The following is a 24,030-nucleotide window of genomic DNA, read 5'->3' on the forward strand; positions in this document are numbered from 1 at the left end:
GAAAACAGTAATACACATAAAATAAAAACAAACAGTTTAAAAAATTCAACTAAGGAACAAACAAGTCAGGTGGTGATAAGTAGCATCCCATACATAAATGACGTGACAGCCGTAGTCTAGGCGTGGTAACCAGGAAGGCCTTTATGAGGAAGTGATAGCAAAACTGAGACCAAAGGTCAGGAAGGAGCCAGCATTTGAGAACAGTGTTTCATGGAGTGAGATCAACTCCTATGAAGTACTTGAGATAGGAAAGGGCAGTGTGTTTAGAACCCAAAGAGAAGGTAGCTAGAAGACCGTGAATGGGGGAGAGACAGAAAGTCAGGGAAGGAGAAGGGTCCGGCCAATTCACAGAAGGCTCTACGGCTAGCCTTTCCTGTAAGTTTCAGTGGAACTCTAGAACATTAAACAGGGACTACCAGGATATGACTTAGGTTCATCAAAGAAGGCTAGCTGCATGAGGAGCAGGGGACCTACGGGGGCAAAGCTGGGTGCTGGGTCCTGGAACGGTGTCCCGATCTGCAGAGAGCCAGGGGGTGACAGCAAGCTAACTGCTTTGGGATCCATGGTGGGTGTGGAGTTGGCAGATAACTCGAGTGTATCGGAAGGGCTTGGAATCATGGTTGTGTTCGAGATGTGTGTCCTAGATTGTCAGTCTGAGCCGTGAAATGGAGAAAACCAGAGAGGAGCAGGTTTTGCAGGTTTTTCTAGCTTGAACACATCACGTTTAGATAGCTGCTGGGTATTTAAGTCAATAGGTACAGTGGAGCTATAAAACTAAGGCTATCGCCTGAAAGTTTAATAAATGTCAATGCTTGGGAAAACTACACTGATTATTAGAGAACCTATGATTTATGAACAAATAGCATCAGGTGGAGAGATAGGCAGGCAGGAGCCAGCACTCGGAAAGCCTTGAAAACGGAGCAAACCAGAAACTACTAAACTAATCTGCACTGTGGTTTTTCAATATTCTCCTGGAAGCAAAATGCAGGAAAGGTTAGAGGTGAGGCTGACTTGAGTCAGGGTAAACAATGTTCCCAACAGTTCAGGTGAGAGAGATATGAATGCAGAAACTTACCTGCTGGTGGTATGGAAGAGTAGGGGACAGATTCACAATTATTAAGGGAGATTTGGTGCTTTTGTTGGCTGTGGGAGTGAGGGAGGAGTCTGTGGTGACTCGACTTTCAGCCTGGTGACCTGTTGGGGCCACTAGGTGAGATACAAAGCATGCGCCCTTGAGGACAGGATTTCATTCTGTCTTCTTTTCTCCTGCCAGGCCTGGTGTCCATTTTCAGGCTGTGGAGTTGACAGATTTTGGATTGTCCTAGGAATTATTTTTTAAAGAAAGTCTAGTTCAATGTATTAGCAGAGTTAATGGTGGTACCTGGGAGATGGTAGCATTTAGGTAGTGTGGGGAGGGCTGGGGGGGATGGAGTAGGGGGTGGGGGTATGCTAATGTCATTCTGCTCCTTTTATTGTAATTTAGGAGGTGGCCTGGGAAAGAGGTGTTTTTCAGTCTTTGTGACAAAATGGGCATAAATAAAAAGACGTGACAAAATGGACACAGATAAAAAGATGTGACTTAAGTCATTCCTCCCCCACCCCCCACCCCCTAACTACTTAGAAAACGAAATGCTAATAAACTTCCCCTCAGTTTACATTTTGAGATAAAAGCAGTTTGGAGAATAAACAAAGGTGATTTTCAGGATGTAAATTCAGGATTTCTGACAGATCCCTAAAAACTCCCTCCTGATACAGTCATGTGAGTGTGTTTTCATTCCCACACCTCCACTCTGGTACAAGAAATAATTTTTCTCAGGGGCTGATCCTCAACAGCAGCATGTAAGAAACAGGCATTCAGCTGGGCAGTGGTGGTGGTGCACACCTTTAATCCCAGCACTTGGAAGGCAGAGGCAGGCGGATCTTTGTGAGTTCCAGGCCAGCCTGGTCTACAAGAGCTAATTCTAGTTCCAGGACAGGCTCCAAAACTAGAGAAACCTTGTCTTGAAAAACTAATAATAATAATAATAATAATAACAATAACAATAATGTGTTCAAGAGACATGGTGAGAGAAGGAAAAATCAGAGGAAAGAGAAAACAGCGGAGCAGAAAGTGAGAGAAAGGCCACCGGCATCAAAGCCAAGGAAAGGTCAATGCTGAGGGGTTAATGGAGCAAGGACTTACGACAGTTCACTGGATGGAGCTTTGGGCCGCAAAGGTGGCTGAAGTTGTTTCCATGGCATTAGAAAGATAGAATTCAGACAGTGATAGGAAGAGGGATCAACAGGGAGAGCACACAACTAGAAATCTTTCAGATAGAATAGAGATTGCTCACTGTTACGTTTCCCTGTGGATGAGAAGACAGATCTTTACTGACACCAAAAAAAGCACATAGAAACTTTAAAACCAGCAGTGAATTGAAGTATAGAGACTTCAAGAACTGAGTTCTGAGATGTTTCTAACTGCCCTGCAGAGAGACCTGTGAAACAGATGCTTCTTTCGCTAATTGTTGGTAGCTGTCCAGAAGAAAATGCAAGATCTCATTGCCTTTCCCAGAAGAAGAAATGGGGAGCCCTGTGCTCCACACAATACAGACTCATCTCTAGCTCACCCTGACCCCAAAATTTATTTGAGGGAAAATCCTCTCTGCCTAAGGAGGTTGTGTTTGACCTTGAGTTAACTAAAGCCCAGAGATGGAATCTCTTCTGCTGGAGGCCGCAACCTGATTCTGTCCGACACAGAACTAATCTGGAGAGGGGAGTTGCCACTGGCCCACAGTCTTCAGCTCCTCACCACCAGTGTCCAGTTCTGTGCAGCTTCTAGGTCAGGCATTGGGTGTTTTCCACTTCTAAGTTGAATTGCTTCCATGAGATACAAAAGAGCTCAGAATTGGACTTCTGTCTACTAAAGACACCACTGTGGTCCGGGAGGACTGTTCAGCATTCTAATGCCCTTTAGAGAGAGATGTGAACCCTTGTTCCTTTTGATAGATGTTGGTAGTCGTCCAGAGGGAAACTGAAGTTCCCAGTGCTTTTTTTTTTTTCCAGAAAGAGTAATGGGGAGCCCTTGTGTTCTGGCCAACAATCTTCTCAATAAAACAAATAGGGCTCTAATGTTGGCAGCTCTCAGCGCTGTGGCTGAGGACATAAAGGCGGCTCTGTCTTTGTCCACAATCAATACACAGCAACTTTTAACTCATTACTAAAATAATCACACGGAGTTACAGCCAAAAAAGGCGTGCCGAATACTGGTTTTAATTTGGTTTTAAACCTTGGTTAGTATCTTTTTCTTGTCCTGACTAACTCAACCCCCCAAGACACGAACAGACCTTTCAACAACAGCGATTAGGATACGGTGACTAGAGGAATAAAGGAAAGGTGTGGCAGAGGCACTCCGTGCTGACTCAGCAGTGACGCTCTGCATGTCCCCGTTCTCAGTGGGAAACACAAGTGGAGCAAGCCATTTTCATACCTGTCACTTCGGTCCTCCCACAGTGCCCCAGATCTCGTCCCTCCTGAGGGAGGCTGTGCGCTCCAGTTGGCCCACATTCCAAATGGAAATGATTTACCTAATCCTTATCAGGCATACAATCAAGAAAACAGGGTCTGAGTGGATAGCTCAGAGGTTAAGAGCACTTTCCCCCGCCTCTTACAGAGGACCCAGGTTCGGTTCCCAGCACCTACATGGTGTCTCACAACTATCTGTATCTTCCAGGGGACCCAACCCCCTCTTTTGACTTCTTTAGGGAACACTTCTGTAGATGGTGCATATACATCAATGCAGGTAAAACACTCAAACACATAGGATAACTAAGTTTAGAAAAAAATAAAAGTCAACGTTTATCACGCAACACAATTGAAATTTCTGGGTATTACCACTTATAAATACATTATTTTCATTCTTTGAGAATTAATTATGATGTATTTTGATCATCTTCACCTTCTACTGCTCCCTATAACGCATCCCAGATCCTCATCCCTATCAACTTGTGCCCCCCCCCCTTTTTTAATAGCCTACAAGCCCAATTTACGCTGCCTCCATACACACAGGTGGGGAGCTGTCTGCTGGAGTATGGTTCGTTTACCAGGAGCCATCCCCTTAAGAAAACCGAGTCTCCTCCTCCGATGGGGGTAGAGGCTCCCGCATGCCTCTACCCTCCATGCTGGAACATGGGCTGGCTTGACCTTGTGCGGGTCTTGTGCAGACCAGCCCAGTGGTAGGTTCAGGAAAGCTGTAATTGTGTCATATCTAGAAGGCTTTGCTTTGCTCCAGTCCTCCCTGACCTCTGGGTCTTACTCTATCTTTCTTCCAATACGGTTCCTGAGTTTTGGCGGAGGAGATGACATAGACTTCCTGTTTGTGGCTGAATACTCCGCTAACATGTACGTTCTTTGACCAGTAAGTCTATGTGTTAATCACTGTCCACTGCACAAAGAAACTTCTCTGATGAGGTCTGAGGATGTCCTCTACTGTATGAATATGAAGACCAGTTTGATACTACGTCCATTTAGCAGAATAATAGTAGCAAGTTCATCCCTGGAGTCTATGAGCCCTCCAACTGTGGGTCCTTGGCTAGATTTATAGAATCAGGCATGAATTTATTCTTGTGGAGAAGGGTTTAAATCAAACTAGAAAATGATTGTTTACTCCTATAATATTTGTACCACTAGTGCACCCATGAGCCTATCTTGTGAAGTCATTTGTTATTATATGCTCAAAGTCAAGTAAAACTGTTGAGGACTCCCCTACCCCAGTAGTCTACATATCTTCTGGGACTATAAAGTTAGTTAGCAGGAAGGATGCTTCCTATTCAGTACTGACTTGATTTCTTCATGTCCTGTTACGAAAGTGTGTCTTTAGCAATAGGTCTAACCATCAAGTGGTTTTGTTGTTATTGTCAAACTAGATAACAGACCAGTCAAATGATTGATATTCGGGGCTTACTAAGCTGCTCAGAAGATTTTTTCCATTTTCCTCATCTCTTTCTCTTGCTCTCTTTCCCAGACCACTTCCTTTTATCTGCATGGCTCATGGAGGGATGGGGTGATATGGAAATTAGGAAACATATTAGGGATGCTGGGTTCTCTTTCTGAATAATATCTTCCTCTTACCTACTCACTACAAATAGAATGCCAGACACAGTGTGACATCCTGAGCCTGGAAATTATGTCTCTAGGACTCCAATCTTGAGAGGGTATGCATCATCAGTCTGCTTCCTGTACTCACAGCTAGGAAGGAGAAGGCTGGATGGGACGGCTTTGTCTGGGGTTGTCTGCTTTTGTTGGCATTTGCCTTCAGCCCATTCAAAACATCCAGTGCAATAGACAATAGGTATTTTGACTACACTGAGGAGAAGCAGAGATGAAGAAGCAATTAGAATTAATTAAGAATAAGAATTAATTAACAATTAAGAAGCAATTGTTTTTGGGAGGAGCTAGTAGTGAAGAGCCTCCTTAGTGACCTTCTGGTTCATGCACAAATCTACCGAGCCATATTTGATCTAGGTCCTTCTCTGTGAAAAACTTTTTACCAGATTCATTGCTTATCTGATCTCATTAGCATTTTGTGACAACTGTGTATAGACTAAATATTATTTCAATTTGTGAATATTATGTCAGAAGTGAAGACTGGAGCTCAGAGAATTTAAGTAAGAGTTTAAGGTCATGAGACTAGGAGAAGAAACACTGAAACCCAGAGGTCCCTTTGTATAGAGCCTTTGTCTTGTTTGTTTCTTTGTTTGCCTTTGGGGGGGGGGGACAACTTGAACTGTGGTAAAGAAGAACTTGGAGTCTTCCAAGTCCAGAGCAGGCTAAGGACCTCTCAGTTCATCAGTTCAAGTTCTTTCCTGACCTCTCAGTTCATCACTTCAAGTCCTTTCCTGGCCTTTATTGCTAGGGAGGAGAAATGAGTCGTTCATTCTTCTGGTCCCATGCATTAGAAGTAGGAATAAGGTTTTTTTTTTTTTTTTTTCTAGATCAAATGCACCCACAAACAATGATCCCCAGAAGCATCCAGGTCAAGAAAGGGGCATTTTTTTTCTACCTTGAAAAACACTCTGTGATGATTCTCCCACCCACAACTATTTAATTATACAATTATTTAATTAATGGGCAATATCATTAGCTCCTTATTCATGTGCCTTCTTTCCAGTTCTCTTTACTCTTTGACTTTCTACTTTCCCCTGTCCTGCCCGGTCAGAAACTAAGAAATAGGACCTTAAAAAACACACACACAGGAGAAGAAGAAGAAGAAGAAGAAGAAGAAGAAGAAGAAGAAGAAGAAGAAGAAGAAGAAGAAGAAGAGGAGGAGGAGGAGGAGGAGGAGGAGGAGGAGGAGGAGGAGGAGGAGGAGGAGGAGGAAACAGCAGCATGTTCCTTCACTATACAAAGACCCAGTCAAATCTTTAGAATTTTTGCCTAAAAAGAGCAAGAAGTAAAAGGCACACAAGATTCCAAAATTCAAATAGCACAAAAAAGAGAGAGAGAAATAGGAACAAAGAAGCCTATTCCCACTCTCCCGAGTCTGAGTCCGATGGGGTAACTGCATTTTGGCCTCTTTTTGCTCATTTATCAACCTTGGGTTTTGTCTCTCTGCTTTCTGCTAAGAGAGATGAAGGGCTCTGCACCATCGCAATGACTATTTCTGATCTGTCCTATTGACTGTTGCTGGGAAGGGAATGGGATAGGTGTCTGCCCTCCACACATTAATGGTCCTTGGCTCACTCCTGTTCTCCAGTTGTTAGCACAGGCCTTGGCATCTCTTGAAATGTCTATCAGTCAAGAGTCTCATCAGGAAACCAGAATTTATGCCAGGAAGTTCACTGGAGGGGGTGTAATTAAGGGCGTTAATTATAAAGGCTTTAGAAATGCTGACACAGCAAACAGGACGATGAAGCAATCTGAGTTTAGATGCAGAGGAGAGGTAGAACACCATGTCTTTCCAGCCTTTCATAGCTTTGGCTTCAGAAGCTGGAGGTTGGCACTCTAGAACAGGCTCTCCCAGCTGGAGCCAGTGTCTCAGTGAGAGCTGAAATCCTGGTACATGTAGCTACTGCTAGAGACACCGCCCAGAGTAGAGAAAGAACTATCTTGTTCCTTCTTCCCTCCCATGTGTCAGCCTCTTGCCAGTGCCTCCTATTGGCTTCCAGAAGCCACTTTGACAAGTATTCTGAGGTAAGGATCAATATTGAAAGACAGAAAGGAGAGGGGCAGAGAGGGAGGGAGGGAGGGAAGGAGGGAGAGAGATCTGAATCAAGAGTTGAATGATGATGCTATGGGTAAACCTTGTTTCCCCTGAAGGGCATGACATACTTCTAGTCTTTTGTGTCTCCAAATGTGACCTTATTTGCTAATGGAGTCACTGAAGATGTAGTAGTTAGGCTAAGACTGTATTAGAGGATAACTGGAGTCTATAAAAAAAAAAGACTTTATCCCAATTCAATTCCATGTACTTGACTATCAGAAATCCTTCCAAGTGTCTGGCCCACTGCCCTTGGCTCTGTCATAGACTTACTCTCTTTGATGTTATTGAAGTAACATTGCAAGGCAGAGAAAGTCAACAGTACCATAATATGCCATCCTTCTGTTTTATACACTGCTCTTGGCACCCCTGCCTCTTCTTGCCCAACAATGAGGGTCTTCTAGTTTCCAAATACTAAGCACCATGAATATAAAACAAAGGGAATAATCAAATTTCCCTTATTGAAGACATAGCTTTTAACTTCCTATCCATCAGTTGACCTAAACTGTCAAGTTAATTGAAACACTTAGGCTTATCTATAAAGGCATCTATCTTACGTATAACGATACCCGGATTACTTTTTCTTAAGTTTATTCTTTGGTGCCTCCCTTTAGTATTCTATCCCTGGAGATGCAGAGGCAGAAAGACTGGTGCAACTTTGAGACTAGCCTGGGCTACATGGTAAGTTTCCGACTAGCCCTGGCTATAAAGCTAGATCCTGTCTCAGAAAAATAAAACATAAATAAAAACTCAACAGTTATATTATTATTATTATTTTTGTTTTGTTTTTTGTTTTTTGAGACAGGGTTTCTCTGTGGCTTTGGAGCCTGTCCTGGAACTAGCTCTGTAGACCAGGCTGGTCTTGAACTCACAGAGATCCACCTGCCTCTGCCTCCCGAGTTCTGGGATTAAAGGCGTGAGCCACCATCGCCCAGCAACAGTTATATTATGAATTAAACATATTGCACTGTGTTTTTATGGGCTTTTAGGAGCAATTATGCTTTTAGGAGAAATGCTATTCAACGCTCTTTATGTAGAATCACATCTCCTCTCACAGCTAATCAACTTCTGTTTCTAGAACTTCAAGAGTGCTTAAACAACAACAAACAAATGTACAGCAATAACAAAAAAAATCTGGTACAAATTGCCTGGGACATGACCCACTAGCACTGAGGAAAATTAGTAATAAAATAACTGGTTATTTGGTTTTTCAGACCACCCAGGTTTAAAGTAGCCATGGAACCACAAAACTTTTCTAAAAGCTATCTTCTTATCATGGGCAAAGGACCAGCTATTTAGCTATTTCGGGGATAATCTTGTGTGATGGGGAAAACAAAACAAAACCGGCCTTCTGATGTGTGATGTTCCCTCCAAGTGACTAATCCCAAGGAGTCAGAGAGTAGAACGTCGTCAAATTGAACAGCGCTCTTGCATGGGCGTGTGGTGGTCAAGTACATTGTTTTGAAGACCTAAAAGCAAAAAGGAGAAGCATCACCCAGATTCATACTTCCATCTGTTTCAAATGGTTTTTCTTTCCTACCTCCACAGCAGTAAAATGACTTCTTTGGAAGCCCGTTTCCCCAAGGTTCTTTCAGATGTAGTCCACTCCCACCCACATCTTCGGCAGGAGAAGGAGGTTTGCCCTGACGAGTTCCTCAGCCAGGCTTTTCATACTCTGACCTGAGATGGCACAGTACATATTCGCCTACTTCCTGGCTGGCTCGTGCAGGATTTATTGAGTTTGTGGGATAATCCTGCTCAGTTTTAACGTTTGAACTGGCAACAGTTGCTTGATTTTATTTGCGGTCGTAATCTTTACAGTACTTGCGTTGTTTCTCAGCAATGGCAATAATTGCCTGGCTTCTGCAATACCTGCAACTTAAATACCTTTGCAAATGAGAACTCTTTGCAACTTGGCCTCAGAAACCCCTTAAACAGAGAACTGGTTTCATCCTCTGAGACCACTTCCGGGCTCCCAGGGTGAGCAGAAGCTCGGCTTCCTGTGAGTTCTTACAGCTGCCCCGCTTCCACTTCCTAGTTCTAGCTGGATTGCGGTGCAGGCTCTTAGCTTACTATAAGAGCAGCGTCTTCTAGCAGCAGCCGAGGTTCGCTACAAGCCCAGGGTACAAGCTCCGGTGCAAAGGGTCCTGGGACTCAGGCCAGACTCTTCATAACCGAACTCCAGACTCAGTTTCCCTCTGAAATTCTCCATGGCCTTCCAGAACAAGATGCTTGCCGCATCCCACGTAAGCCTTCCTTAGTCATTCCCACAAGAAGAATTGAGAGTGCACATCTCACAGGCTCTTTTTTTTGAGAAAGTATGATAAAAATTACAAATAAAAATAAAAATAAAAAATAGGTGACATTGTCCCTGTGGGAAAAGGCAGAACACTAGCACCCTGTTCCAAATCACATTTTGACCTTGTCTTTCTCTACTAGATGCTGGACAAGACAAATATTTTTTTTCTCGAGCCTCCTTTGCAGCTGAGAGTGGTCATGTGACCCAGTGTAGTCAGACATAATGAAATAAGGGCTGACGACTGTTCTATTCCTTTATGTCCAGGACACTTTCCACCTCACTATTTTAATGTCTGCATCATATTTCATGGTGTGTGCATACTAGACCTATGAGACCATTTCCCCAGAAAAGGAATTGCTGTCGTTTTATCTCATAATTCAGCAGTGCCACAATGACCACTCTATTTCAATAACCATTCTTACCCTTGTGTACTGGTGCTTTTCTTCTGAGTCTCAGAGGATGAATATGTCAAAACATATATGTTTAGGTTTCCAACGATAATTTTTTAAAATAGTGATTCCTTTTTCTCAATATGTAAGTGATATTATCTTCCTGATTTATCAATGTTGGGTGTTATATCTCTTTCAAAGTTTTTCCAACCTACTGAGTAAAAGTCAGTTATTAGGATTTTTAAATTTTCACTTCCCTGAATCTTTTTTTTAAAGATTTGTCAACCATACAGACGTATCTGGTTATATTCATTGTCTGTGTTTCTAATCTCTTAATGGGGTCCTGTAGAATGTTCTAGATGTCACTCTATGCCTGTCCTCCTTAGAAAAATACATTCCAACCGGTTTGTCCTTTGCATGGTAGAAGACACAGCTCAGGTTTTAATTAGTTTTTTAATTCAGCACAGAAAATGATAGATTTCATTATGGCATCTTCCTAATGCTTTGTTCTTATTTCTTCTCCTCCCCCGTACCTCATCTCTGTGCCATTTCCTCTTCTTGGTCCTCCAGTGCCCACTTCTGCTTTCATGTTACATATGCAGGAAAAATGTTCCTATTAGTCTCTTTTCTCCTGCAGTTTCTTAAAATAGTTTTCTCCTCTCATGGTTCCCTTTGTAATTTCATGGCCTATATACATAGAAAAATAAAGAAATATACACGCAAACAAATAAATAAGGAAAATAACATCCAGACTCCAGGAAAGAAAACGTGTAACATTTGTCTTTGTGCATCTGACTTATTTCATTTAACGTCCCGTTGCATCTGTTTCCTGCAAATGCCATGATTTCACACACACACGCATGCACACACACACACACACGCACACGTGTGCACACACACGGAGTTTGTTTACATCATCTGAATATATTCACCTGCTGATGAATATGTAGCCTGAATCTTTATTTTTGAACTCTTATTAATAATGCACCAATAGTCTTGAGTGTGCAGGTATCTCTCTGGTGGGATGTGGAGGCCTTTGGTTATATACTCAGGAGTAGTATAGCTGGACAATCTAGTAGATCAGCTTTTCCTATTTTGAGGAACCTCCATACTAATTTCCATAGTGGCTGCACCCATTCACATCCCCTTTGCCCACATCCTCATAACATGTATTATCATTTGTTTCCTTGATGGCAGCTCTTCCACTGGGGCAAGGTGGAGTCCCAAAGTCATTTTCATTTGTATTTTCTGATGACTAATGATGTTGAATGCTTTTTTACAATGTTACTGGCCACATGTGCTTCTCCTTTTAATAACTGTCTATTCAGTTCATTAGCTTATTGTTGATTGGAAGACTTTTGTCTGAGGGAGCATTTGATTTTCGTAGTTCCCTACATATTCTAGATATCTACTCTACTGATTGACGCATAGCTGGCAAAGGTTTTCTTCCATTTTGTAAGCTGTCACTGTTTGCTTTGTGTTTTAGTTTCGTGTAATCCTATCTGTCAATTTCGCATTATTTCTTTTGCTACTGAAGCTCTTCTCATAAGGTAACAGAAACAGCTATTTATTTATTGATTGATTGATAATAATTGGCATGGTCACAAAAATTCGTTTTCCTTTCTGACTTCTGATTTCACTGTCTTGATCCATTTAAGAAACTTACTTTCTGAAGTCTATGCAACATTTTAGGACCAGATTCCTTTGTGAGGCTGCCTCACCAGACATCCACTTTAAAGCGATCGGACACAGCAAAGAAGTATTTTCAGAAACAATTACAATTGTAGTCAGTAGTAGTATAGGGTGTGTAATGTTAAAAACTCTCGACCTGTATTGCTGCAGACGTCATATACTTGAGCTATAGAACACAAATGTAGAGCATCACATACTTGAGCTATAGAAGACTTGACCAAGCTCTATCCTACTGGCTAGCTTCCATAGTGCTTGAACGTCCCATGCTTAAGAACTATAATAATGGGGGGCTGGAGAGATGGATCAGTGGTTAAGAGCATTGCCTGCTCTTCCAGAGGTCCTGAGTTCAATTCCCAGCAACCACATGGTGGCTCACAACCATCTGTAAAGAGGTCTGGCGCCCTCTTCTGGCCTGAAGGCATACACACAGACAGAATATTATATACATAATAAATAAATAAATATTAAAAAAAAAACTACAGAGAAACACTGTCTCGAAAAACCAAAAAAAAAAAAAAAAGAACTATAATAATGACAAACCTGATAAGATACACTCAATGATGCTATAGCGGCACGGATGTCATGGGAACAACCAATCACTTTCTGAACATCTTGAAGCCAATTTCGCAACATAATAAAACCCAGACTTGTTACTGTTATTGGGATATATATATATATATATATATATATATATATATATATCCCCTTCTTTCTAAAGTGTAGGGATCATTGCAGAAGAGACAATAGAAAGATTGTAAGAGCCAGGAGTCAGTGAGTGACTAGAAGGAAACACTACCTTCTGGACACAATAGGGCAGTTACACATACGATGTCACAGTGCTTGTAACAGTATACACAGGACCTGCACAACTCAAGTCAGATCAAATCCCAATCATAGCTGAGGAGCTATTGGCAAATGACTGATGCTGGGAGAGGAAGAGCTCATTATCAGTGGCCACTGATAGGCAAACCACACTCTGGTGAATACTGACACAGCCTACAGCATATGGGCAGCACAGATTGGACTTGTTGAACTTTAGGAAAGGAGGACACAAAGTCAGGTGGTGTAACAGGAGTGCGGGCCCTTTGTTCTGTCCTTCCCGGATAGCTTATACCCAAAATAATCACACAGAAACTGTATTAATTAAGTCATTGCCTGGCCCATTATCTCTGTTCTCTTATTGGCTAACTCATACATCTTGATTTAACCCATTTCTATTAATTTGTGTTCACCACGAGGTCGTGCTTACCGGGAAAGATTCAGCATGTCTGACCTGGTGGCTCCAGGTCGGCTCTCTCTGACTCTTTCTTTCTCCCAGAATTCAGTTATGTCTTCTCCGCCTACCTAAGTTCTGCCCTATCAGACCAAGCAGTTTCTTTATTGATTAACCAATGAAAGCAATACATAAACAGAAGGACCTCCTACACCAAAGTGGGTAGAGAGGTAGGGTGAGTCTGGGAGGAGCTAAGAGAGGGCAGATGAAAATAATCAAGAACTATTGTATGAAATCCTCACAAAATTAATTTTAAAAGTTTTAGCTTGGAGACTACCCATTTTCTAAGTGGGAGTTTTTAGGTGAACAACTAAAGACTGATTATGGACTGACATATTTGTGTCTCTGCCAAATTCATATGATGTCAAATGTAACTGTTTTTGGACAAAGGCCATAGGGAATCAATTAAGTTAAACGGGAAGAGCACCTGGTCCCATAGGATTAATGTCCATCTAAGAAGATAACTAGAGCCTCCCAAACATAGAGACAAGGCTATATGAGCATACAGCAAGATGGTGAACTTACTACAAACTTCCAGAAGGGGTTTCAGATGAAAATAGAATTGTCTAGCCTCTTAACATCCAGTCTTCCAAACTTCAAGAAAATAAGTGTTTGTTGTTTAAGCCAATCAGCTTTCTGCATTTTGTTATGGTAACTGGAGCTGACTTATTCAAAGTCTGATTGCAAACTGACATCCAAAATTAGACTCTCAAGTCACGTGTGGGCTCATGAAGGTATTTTGATATAAATTAAATGTATATTTCTCAGTTCTTTTCAAAGCAAATTTGCTCTAAGACAAGGCTTGGAGACTTGGGTGCCTGGGAGTAAGGAAGTGGCATTGGGAGCCGTCCTCTTGTCCTTTCAGAAGGCTGCTGGGTCCCTCCTGTACTAAGCACAGAAGAACGTGGATCTAGAAGCCACAAGGCCAAGTAAACCACATCCTCATGACAGCAACAAAGTGTAGGAAACCAATCTTTATGAGATCCCGTTCATACAATCTGTGTGGAAATTAGCCTTGCTTCATACACAACATTTCTTACCTGCAGATCTCCTTGCTCCAGAGAACGGGGAAATGATACTTAAGCAGCAGCTAAATTATATGGGAAAACAGAACTCTGACCCACAGCCTGCCCTGGAAACCAGCCCCCTATCTATAGCAAAAACAGCCCAGGAAGCCAGCCTGCTATAGGTCAGACTTGCAGGAAGCCAGGCTGCTATACATCAGGCTCACAGGAAGCCAGCATGCTATCTCTGGTAACATCCTAGGAGCTAAGCCATAACCCTGTAAGTATCAGCTCCAAATGTCCAAGACTTGATTAATAAGAAGCAACTTCCCTAATCTTTGTGTCTGTTTTTAATTTAAAACCAATTAAAGAAAGCCAAATCCGTCCCCTAGCCAGTTACAGATTATGTTAGGCCAACTTCAGTGCCCCAAGGTCACGGCCCCCAGTCAACCCGACACATCAGAAACCTTCCCTTTCCCCAGCAAAATTTGCCTGTGCCTGTGAACTGCCTCTGAATCAAAATGTAAATAATGATGATGGGTTCCCTTGCCCCTCCGCTCTGAACACATAACTCATAATTACATTTTTCAGTCGGCTGCTCTCTATTCATTTTCTCATCATCCTCATTGACCATTCGGGAGAGACTTTTTGCCCTTAGTCGTGCTCTGAAACATTTTCTGTTACATGTATGGTGAACACAGTTTTCAGATCTGATGGAAAATGATTAAGGGAACCACATACATCATGGGGGAAATACCCATACTACACTAGAAAGAAGGTAGAAATGAATCCTTGGCCTGAAGTACAGGAATACCCAAGCCTCCAGGAGAGAATATATTCCCTTCTTCTGCCACATTGTTGAAGCCCGTGTGGGGTCCAACACAGATAATTCTTTTCCCTAACTGGAACTGGTACGGAGTCAGGAGGAATAATCAGACACAACTTACACAGTCGTGGTGGAAGGGCAAGATCTCTCCAAGCCCCTTGTTTATTCTCCCAACAGTTTATATATCATCCCATAAAATGAGCGGGAAAACACATTAGGCTGTATCCTAGGTCACCAGGTGAATGGGCTTTAGTCACATCCACATCTACCTGTATGCTAGCTGTCACACAGGCCATGGATTAGCATCTCTATAAGACTTCCTCCAAATTACCAAGAAATAAGCACCAAACATCCTGACCAGTTTCAGCCAACACCTCTCCTCAGGAGATCTACATTTCTAACAAAAGAAAGAAAGGAGCAGCACATCCTTGCTATGGTTACGCAGAGACAGCTTGTCTGCAGAGCTACGGGATCAGCTCAGACCGGGCTTATGGCTTTTATGCCTGGATGCTACACCATACAGAAATATGGGCCTACACCACATAAGAACTTTGAAATCAGCCCATGATCCCAGGTACCTGAAGTGCTGTCTCTAGGCCTTCACCACTTGTTCTTATTATCTTCCACCCTATGTCACTTCTGCAAAAGTGTCTGTAGTGCCCAGCCTCGCCTTCATTCCCAGATTCTTGGCTGTGACCCCTGTGGCTGCAGTTCCCTGGTTTCACAGTGCCACTGAGCATGAGATGGTGGCCTGGCCTTCAGACTGACCCTCTGGGGACTGGGCATACAGTCTAGGTGGTTGTTTTGTTCCAGCTGTGGAAGAATCCTGAGGAACACTTCAAAGGGCTCTCTCAGGGCTGATCTTGGCAGTCCTGCTGTTTTGAAAGACAACAGAGCAGTGGAAAGGCCGGGATTTCATTTCTTTGGAGCGTCCCTGCTCAACTCTGGGAACGAGAATATCAAGTACACGGGGAAAAATCATCTGAACCAGGTCTTTATCTGCCTGTTTGGGAACAAGGCCTTGTATAAAAACAAAAACATCAACCAAGAAACGTGTGACTTAACTCAGACTGACTCAGTATTCTTCCCTGCTTTGTTTTTCAATATGATTTTTTTCCCTTAAAGTTCAGTGTTACTGATACATGAACGTTCATTTCAATAAGTTTAGAAAATTTGAGGTTTCTAGCAGTCCTCTTCATTGACAAAGTACTTTGATGGAAAAATAAAGATCCCAAGCTGCCATTTTTTTTTCAGTAGCTTATTTCCTTCCTTAGTAGATGGTTTGCCAGGGTTTAACCCATGTGGATAACAGCACTCAAGAAGGCTCAAAAAGAATTGTTTTGATTGGCCAGTCTTGCAGGAGGGTTGGCCAGTGATGAAACAATTCAAAGCGACAGAGTTCGGGAAGAGTGGACTCAACACAGACAGAATCTACCAATCTCCTTTCTTCTTGTCGTAAATATGGATCAGGTGGTTATTGACTGGAGACTTTGGGTCCAGTTTATCCAGCGTAGATTGGAAATTGCAGTCCCTTGCTTTATGTGTCTCTGATTCAGGAACGTGGCACAAGGTTGCATAGGTATCAGTTTCAAATAACTAGTAGACCTTTTCCGGGACAGGTATTGGAGGAAGTCAGTAAATGCAATTGATAGGGAAAGTTGATGTCCTTGGAGTGGTGCCTGCTAGTTAGGCACACACAGAGTAGAGAAAAATGTGTTAAACAGGCCTTTGTTGTTGTTGTTTTGATTTTACATTAGTTTTTTAAATTATCAGTGCCTTTAACTTATTGGATAGTTAGTACAAACCTCATCAATACCATAGTCTCTTTGTGCTGTCTTAGATTCCTTCTTGTGTGTATCAAAACTCACGCTGAACAATGAGTTCAGAGTTGCAAAGGAAGATTTAGTTTTGCTCCTATATAACCTGCCTTTGTCCACCAGCGAACGAAAACATACACAAGAGCTCAAGGCCTTTGCTTTGAATTAGAATCACACATTGACTTCTCAGCCCTGGTCCAAATATTTTCCCATCTCATGCCAGGCCCCACCCCTAGTTTCTCATTGTATTGGCTTGCTGATTGATTTCTCTGGATGTCCACTTGGCCACCCTCTCTGAATTTTCCCTTTCATCTCTAATCTCTTTACTATGATCTTCTTCTCTCACCAAGCCTTGATACCTAAAAAATTATATTTTAGTAATTCTCCATCTATTTGTTCTTCTTGCCTGTTGACTATAAATGGCCACTTCATCTAGTGGTGTCCAGAATTGAGTTCAAACTCTCTCCCTTTCTGTCACAGTTTCAAATAAACTCTTCCTTGCCATTTGAACATGTGTGGCAGAATTTCTCATTAATACTTCCAAACCACATGGAATTCTCTCTTTAAGCTCCATCCTCTTCTTTGGAGTAAGACCCGCTGCTGGATGCTGGAGACTAACTCCTCAGGGATGTAAGAAACATAATTGCTTATATCTTACATAGTTCTCATGTAGTCTCAATATTCATTACTACTTACATTCTGCCTCAGAATTGTTTTTTACAGTTGACTTCCTTGAATCAGGAACCCCAAAGTACACATATGAAGTAGTCAGTTGTTATATTGCTCAAGTCTCTTTTAAGCTATTCCTACTTCCCCAGGACATTCATGACATTTATTTATTGATGAAACCAAGTTATTTGTCTTATAGATTTTACCACTCTCTGGCCAAGTCCCATCATTATGATATCACTTAACGTGCCTCTGCTCCACATATATCCTATAACCCATTAAATTCAAGTGCAGCCTTTTCAGTGGGAAAACTTCATAGGGAGATCTGGTACTTAACTGCAGCTCACATCCAGAGATATATAACACCTCTCTTCATTGTGAATTTCCAGCTGTTCAAAGGAGGGAGAAACTGCATTGATTTTAATGCAGGTTAAGGTAGCTTCCTGCATGGGGCAAAAAGGATTTAACTTTGGAGCCTGACAGGCAGGCTTGAGATTGGTTGAACTGCAGGACCCTGTGTGGCTAGCACTACTCTCATAATGTTATTATTATTATTTTTGTTGTTGTTGTTGTTCTTCTTCTTTCTCTTCTTCTTCTTTCTCTTCTTCTTTCTCTTCTTCTTCTTCTTCTTCTTCTTCTTCTTCTTCTTCTTCTTCTTCTTCTTCTTCTTTCTTCTTCTTCTTCTTCTTCCTTCTCCCTCTTTCTTTGTCCTCCCCACTTCTCCTCCTCCTCTTCCTTCTTTTGAGGTAGGGCTCATGCATCCCAGGATGTATAATTGAGGATTACCTTGACCTTTGGATCCTCTTGAGTGTTAGATCCATCTAACACTGAGAATCAGGATTGCAGAATACATTACAAGCTCCAGTGTTATTATGGACTGAATTTGGGGCTCTATGTAGGCTAGGCGTGTATGTACTTTACAGTTTTGAGCTTTGTTCTGGGGTGCAGTTAAATCACCTGTAAAGACTGACCTATAGGATCTTAGATTGACCAAGAACAACAGTGTAGAACTATATTTGTACCACCACAGAAATGAGACTTTGATTTTTCTACCTAATGCTTGCAGACTGTACAGACTTTGAGTTTGTCTGATGACCCCTGTGATCCTTGGGAGTCATTCTTTCTCATTCACTAGTCATTTTCTCGCACATAGAAACACAGGTAGGTTCCTCTACTGGATACTCAGAATTCCATCTCTGGACATTTTTGTAAAGATCTCTCTTCTCTTGGGCCCTCCCCTGTGAACTCTACTCCCTTTTTGATCTGGACTCCCAGCTTCATTTCAATTTAAGTTTGCTGAACTCTGCCTGGGTTGCCTCTTTCTGTGCCATCACCTGGAAAGACAAGGCTGGATACTGGGACCATCATAGGACTCTGACTTCATTTCTTCTTCTTCTTTTTTATTTCCTGATAATTTTTATTACTTTATAAATAATACCAATCAAAAATTCCACTTCTTCTCCTCCTCCCACTTCCCTCCAGCTCCCCCACTCTCCTTCTCCCCTCCCCCTCCAGTCCTAAGAGAGGGCAGGGTATCCTGCCCTGTGGGAAGTCCAAGGCCCTCCCCCTCCTACATCCAGGCTTAGGAAGGTGTGCATCCAAATAGAATAGGATCCCAAAAAAAGCCAGTACATGTAGTAGAGACAAATCCCAGTGCCATTATCATCGGCTTCTCAGTCTGCTTCAATTGTGAGCCACATAGGGTCCAGTTTGATCCCATGCTCTTTCAGTCCCAGTCCAGCTAGATTTGGTGACCTCCCATTAGTTCAGGCACACTGTCTCAGTGAATGGACCAACCCCTTGCGGTTCTGACTTCCTCGGTCATATTCTCCCTCCTTCTGCTCTTCAACTGGACCTTGGGAGCTCAGTCCAGTGCTCCAATGTGTGTCTCGGTCTCTATCTCCATCTGTCGCAGGATGAAGGTTCTATGGTGATATTCAAGAATGTCATCGATGTGACTATGGGACAAGGCCAGCTCAGGTATCCTCTCCTCCACTGCCCAGGGTCCTAGCTGGGGACATCCCTGTGGACATCTGGAAACCCCTCTGGAGTCAAGCCTCTTGCCAACCCCGCAATGCCTCCCTTAATTGAGATATCTTCTTCCCTGCTCCCATATCTGTCCTTCCTTCATCTCAACCATCCCACTCCCCCACACTCTCCCAGCCCTCCCCTTCTCCCTTTTCTCTCCCCCTCTCCCCTTTTCCCCACCTCACTCCCACCCCCATGCTCCCAGCTTTTGCCTGGCAATCTTGTCTGCTTCCAATTTCCAGGAGGATCTCTCTCTATATTTTTTCTTTGGGTTCACCTTATTATTTAGGTTCTCTAGGATTGCGAACTATAGGCTCAATGTCCTTCGTTTACGGCTAGAATCAACTTTGAGATACCATCTTACACCTGTCAGAATGGCTAAAATAAAAAACACCAATGATAACCTATGCTGGAGAGGATGTGGAGTAAGGGAAACACTCATCCATTGCTGGTGGGAATGCAAACTTGTGCAACTTCTTTGGAAATCAGTGTGGCAGTTTCACAGAAAATTGGGAGTCAACCTACCTCAGGATCCAGCAATACCACTCTTGGGAATATACTCAAGAGATGCCTAATCATACTACAAAAGCATTTGTTCAACTATGTTCATAGCAGCATTATTTGTAATAGCCAGAACCTGGAAACAACCTAGATGCCCCTCAATGGAAGAATAGATAAAGAAAGTGTGGCACATTTACACATTAGAGTACTACTCAGCAGTAAAAAAACCAATGACATCTTGAATTTTGCATGCAAATGGATGGAAATAGAAAACACTATCCTGAGTGAGGTAACCCAGACCCAAAAATATGAATATGGCATGTACTCACTCATTAGAGGATTCTAGTCTTCCTTTTTTTTTGGAGGGGGATGGGTTGGTTTCAAGATCTGGTTTCTCTGTGTAACAGTCCTGACTGTCCTGGAACTCACTTTGTTGACCAGGCTGGTTTCAAACACTCAGATCTGCCTGCCTCTGCTGGGATTAAAGGCATGTGTCAGTCACCACTCCCAGCAATTTCGTCCTAGTTCTTAACAACCTTCCCCCTCATTATTTGATACCTAATGTCTTAGAAACTGTTGTGTCATGTATTTTTGTCTAAAGTTTTAACTATTTCATGCAGGAGAAAGCAGTATATTTTGGACAGGAGTCAAAACCTCCAAAAGGACTGCCGTTCTTCATCAGACGGTTGATATCATCTATGAACATGGTACACATTTTCTTTTGTGCAAGCTTTGTTTAACTTTCCTTTGGATACACTCTTAGTTATTCTTGTAGAGACCTTCTAGCTATTGCTTTAGAGTTACTCCTTACTATGCAGTTTTTAAAAATTCATTTCTGGTAGCACTTATTGCTTTTAGAAAGTCTATATTTTTTTGTCTGGTATCAATTCCATTGGACCTGAAGAAATTCTTTATAGTTTTTTTTTTCTGTATATGCTTAATTAATCATGAATTAACTATGTTGTTTGTAAATATTTGGAATTTTTAGAAGGTATAATTTAAAAAATTTTTAACTTGTTTTTATTGAGCTATACATTTTTCTCTGCTCCCCTCTTTTTCTCCCATTTGTCTGCAAATTTCAAGATGTCAATTTTTTTTAACCTCTGTGTAGTACTCCATTGTGTAAATGTACCACATTTTCTTTATCCATTATTCGGCTGAGGGGCATCTAGGTTGCTTCCGGGTTCTGACTGTTGCGAATAATGCTGCTATGAACGTAGTTGCACACATGTCCTTGCAGGCAAGGGCCAGGCTGGGGTGAAACTATGATTTTTATGATTTATCCTGTTGGTGTTCATTGTTAAGGCCCCTGTAATGCATCCATGTGTTTGTTAACTTATTCTAACCTAAACGTTTCCATGGAACCTGACTACCTAAAACAGATCATATGGAATAGTTTTGGATGAGAAAATGCTTGAAGGGGAGGGCCAAGGGAAGAAGCATGTTTGAGTGGGAGTGGAGTGAGGCAGGGCAAGGTGTCCCTGGGCTTCCCTATTGCGCTTTGTGTTGTCTTCTTGGAGATGGTGTGGAGCTGTTTGGGAGGCTGGTCAACCCAACAAGTTTAAATCTCATTTGAAGTCTCCTGTTTTTACTCCAGGGCTTAATTTTCTCGGTATTTTTGGTGTCCAATACTGTCTTCATTTTAATATTCCAATATTAATGCCATTTCCATCCCACTGGATGCTTGCCTCTCTCCTAATTTAATTTACTTACCTTGAATGCCCATGTCACCTGTAAGCATTTCTGTGTCCTGAAGGCTGTCAGGACACTTATTGTTGGAGCTGTAGAAATCAGATAGCTACTATGGCATATAGCGCCATAGTCCTGGTTTGGTAACTGCCACTCTTGTCTCTCTGACTGGACATAATTTCTTTCAGGGAGAGAGACTGTTGTAACTCTTCGTATGTCTTACCGGGGACTGGGAGAGATACACAAGCCATGTATATGTTCTCATGATGACTTTGGAAGTATGAAACTCATTTATTTGCCTGGTGTGACTCTATATTATCCAAGATTGTCTTGTGTCCATGATTTAACATTTTTGTCTTGAGGTCAACAAGGCAAATGATCCCATTTCAGATTGTTCTTAACCCTTTGGAAGAAGGCATCTGACTTTGTTTCCACAGCTATGCCATAGGATTCTGGCTCAACGTGTCTTTTCAATCTGAGAAGTGTATGAAATTCACTCCCTTGCCTCAGCTGGGTAGACTGGCCGTGCTCCAGAACCACACTTCAGCTGTCTTATTGCGGCTATAAGAGGCACCCAGTGAGAGTGTGTCCTTTCCCTGATATGCACAGAGCTGTCAGCGACACAACTGGCCTATTGCAAGGTGACGCCTGGACTATCTAGTCAGGCTCTCAACATGTAATTGCCAGGATTTAGAATTCTGTGGTGTTTCTGCCTCCGCCTGGTTGCTTTTCCCTGAAACCGCTATTTCCAGGCCTCCCTATCCTAAGATTTCTGAACAGTATGACTTCTTCCTTTATCCCCAGAGAAACTGGAAAAACCTTTCTTTTACGGGGACAACTCAGCCACCTCTTTCCTGAACCTTTTGCTTTTTCCCCTTGCAGAGCCACTGTGATAGCAGTATCCACTCAGAGAGCTGCTGTGAAGATCCTAAGGCACCAGTCTTGTTTGAAGTTTACACATGTTCTGCAGCGCGTGTGGCTTCCAAGGCCTTTTGTACATTATGCCTGCTCTTCATGAATATTTCATGCACGTCCTTCAGGTCCTTCTGTGAGATAATTGAAGTGGGACAAAACAATAAAGGAAACGCACAAAAGCCAACCAATCTATTTTCTTTACAAGACCCAGGCTTTGGGGGGGTCTAGGTCCAGAATTTAAGAGCACAGAACAAATTGTCGCTGTAGCCCTGGGCAGTGCAGATTCAGCTTGTGGCCCGACACACTGGGAGTGGACTCCCGCAGTCTATGACCTTGCAAGGGCACGAAGCCTGGATGGCAAAGGCCCAAATCTTCGAGCCTCTAACCCAGGAGTTTTCATTTGCTTTGCCAGGGCACTCCAAAGATTTATTTTTTAAACTACATTTTCTTTTATCAGTTTGCTATAGTTCCTTTAAAAAAGAAACAAACAAACCTGTTAACTGTATCTTTTAGGAGGACTAAAGCCTTTGTATTCATGTTGCCTTTGTTAAATGGCGTGTCCAGCTGCCATTTGGTCACTGTGCATTTGGTGCTGATAAATGTTGAAATTTAAGACTTACCCAAGAGTCAGGCATTAGACTGGGGTCGTTTCCAGTAATTCAAAATGAACTGCCAGGGGTTTGCATGCTTTAGATTCATTACCTGATGAATCCTGCCCTCTGGTAATGGCTATGGCCACAAGTGGTGAAAATACCAAGTGAATCACAGGAAGTTTGCCATAGGGCAATATAGTCTCTCCTAGCTTTGCAAAGGGATTTGTTATTGTTGTTGTTGTTCACTGGGACCAGGAGGGAACCAAGTGAGCATTTTGTCATCTGAGTTCTGAAATGAAGCCTCTTGGGGAGAAAAGGCCTGAACCTTGGCAGGCAGCGGCACGGGCCCCCTTCGCTGGCCCCGGGCGAGGGGATTTGCTGCTCAGAGATAAGGGCGCTGCAGTGCACTTTGTCAACACACACTGGTGTAAATGCAATGCCCTTCTCTACCTTGGCCTGGAAAAGCAGCTCTCAGGACAGCGATTTTCCTCTTCCAGTCACAGCATCCAGAGCATGGCTCCTCATAAACAGCACCCAGACATTGGTCTTTAAAGACATCAGTCAGGGCAGGGCAGGCTCGGGAGAGTCACGTGAGTGATAGTCTACCCACTTGCGAGTAGACATGTTTTCAAGGGTATGCTACTCTGAAGTATAAATTTATACAAATACTGTAAGGAGCGTATCTGCGGGAAATAATAATTTGTCATCTGAGGGTTAGATTAGATTACAGCATAGGTTATATCATAATTACATTGTAATGATTAGGTAGCTTATGATGATGTCTTCAGAACAGTTGAATGAAAGGAATGGGTTAAATGCCGCTGCAGCCATTTTTTTGCTGGACTTTTGTCCTTTTGGATGATGACTCATCTGATCCCTCACTGAAGTCTTGTGCGCTCACGCTGGGTGAAGGAGACATTCCATGATAAGCTGTTTGTAGCCTGTAGCCGTAAGCTAGACTGAAAGCTATCATCCATTGGGTGCTTATGGATTGTGCATTTTATGGTGTTTTGGCTGGCAAAGTGTATTAAACTCTTTCATTGAGGTATAATTTGTGTACAATATAATTCGTTAATCCTGAATATGCAATCAAATCTG

General features: G+C 42.4%; 1 non-coding gene across 1 annotated transcript; it reads right to left on the bottom strand.

Moving 5' to 3' along the window:
- Positions 1-16,557: 16,557 nt before the first annotated feature.
- Positions 16,558-16,684, bottom strand: LOC130870605 (small nucleolar RNA SNORA40). The gene has a single exon (XR_009056749.1). It is a non-coding gene; the product is annotated as a small nucleolar RNA SNORA40 (small nucleolar RNA).
- Positions 16,685-24,030: the final 7,346 nt, after the last annotated feature.

This window comes from Chionomys nivalis, chromosome 2 (genome assembly GCF_950005125.1).
Source record: "Chionomys nivalis chromosome 2, mChiNiv1.1, whole genome shotgun sequence".
Classification (NCBI taxonomy): domain Eukaryota; kingdom Metazoa; phylum Chordata; class Mammalia; order Rodentia; family Cricetidae; genus Chionomys; species Chionomys nivalis.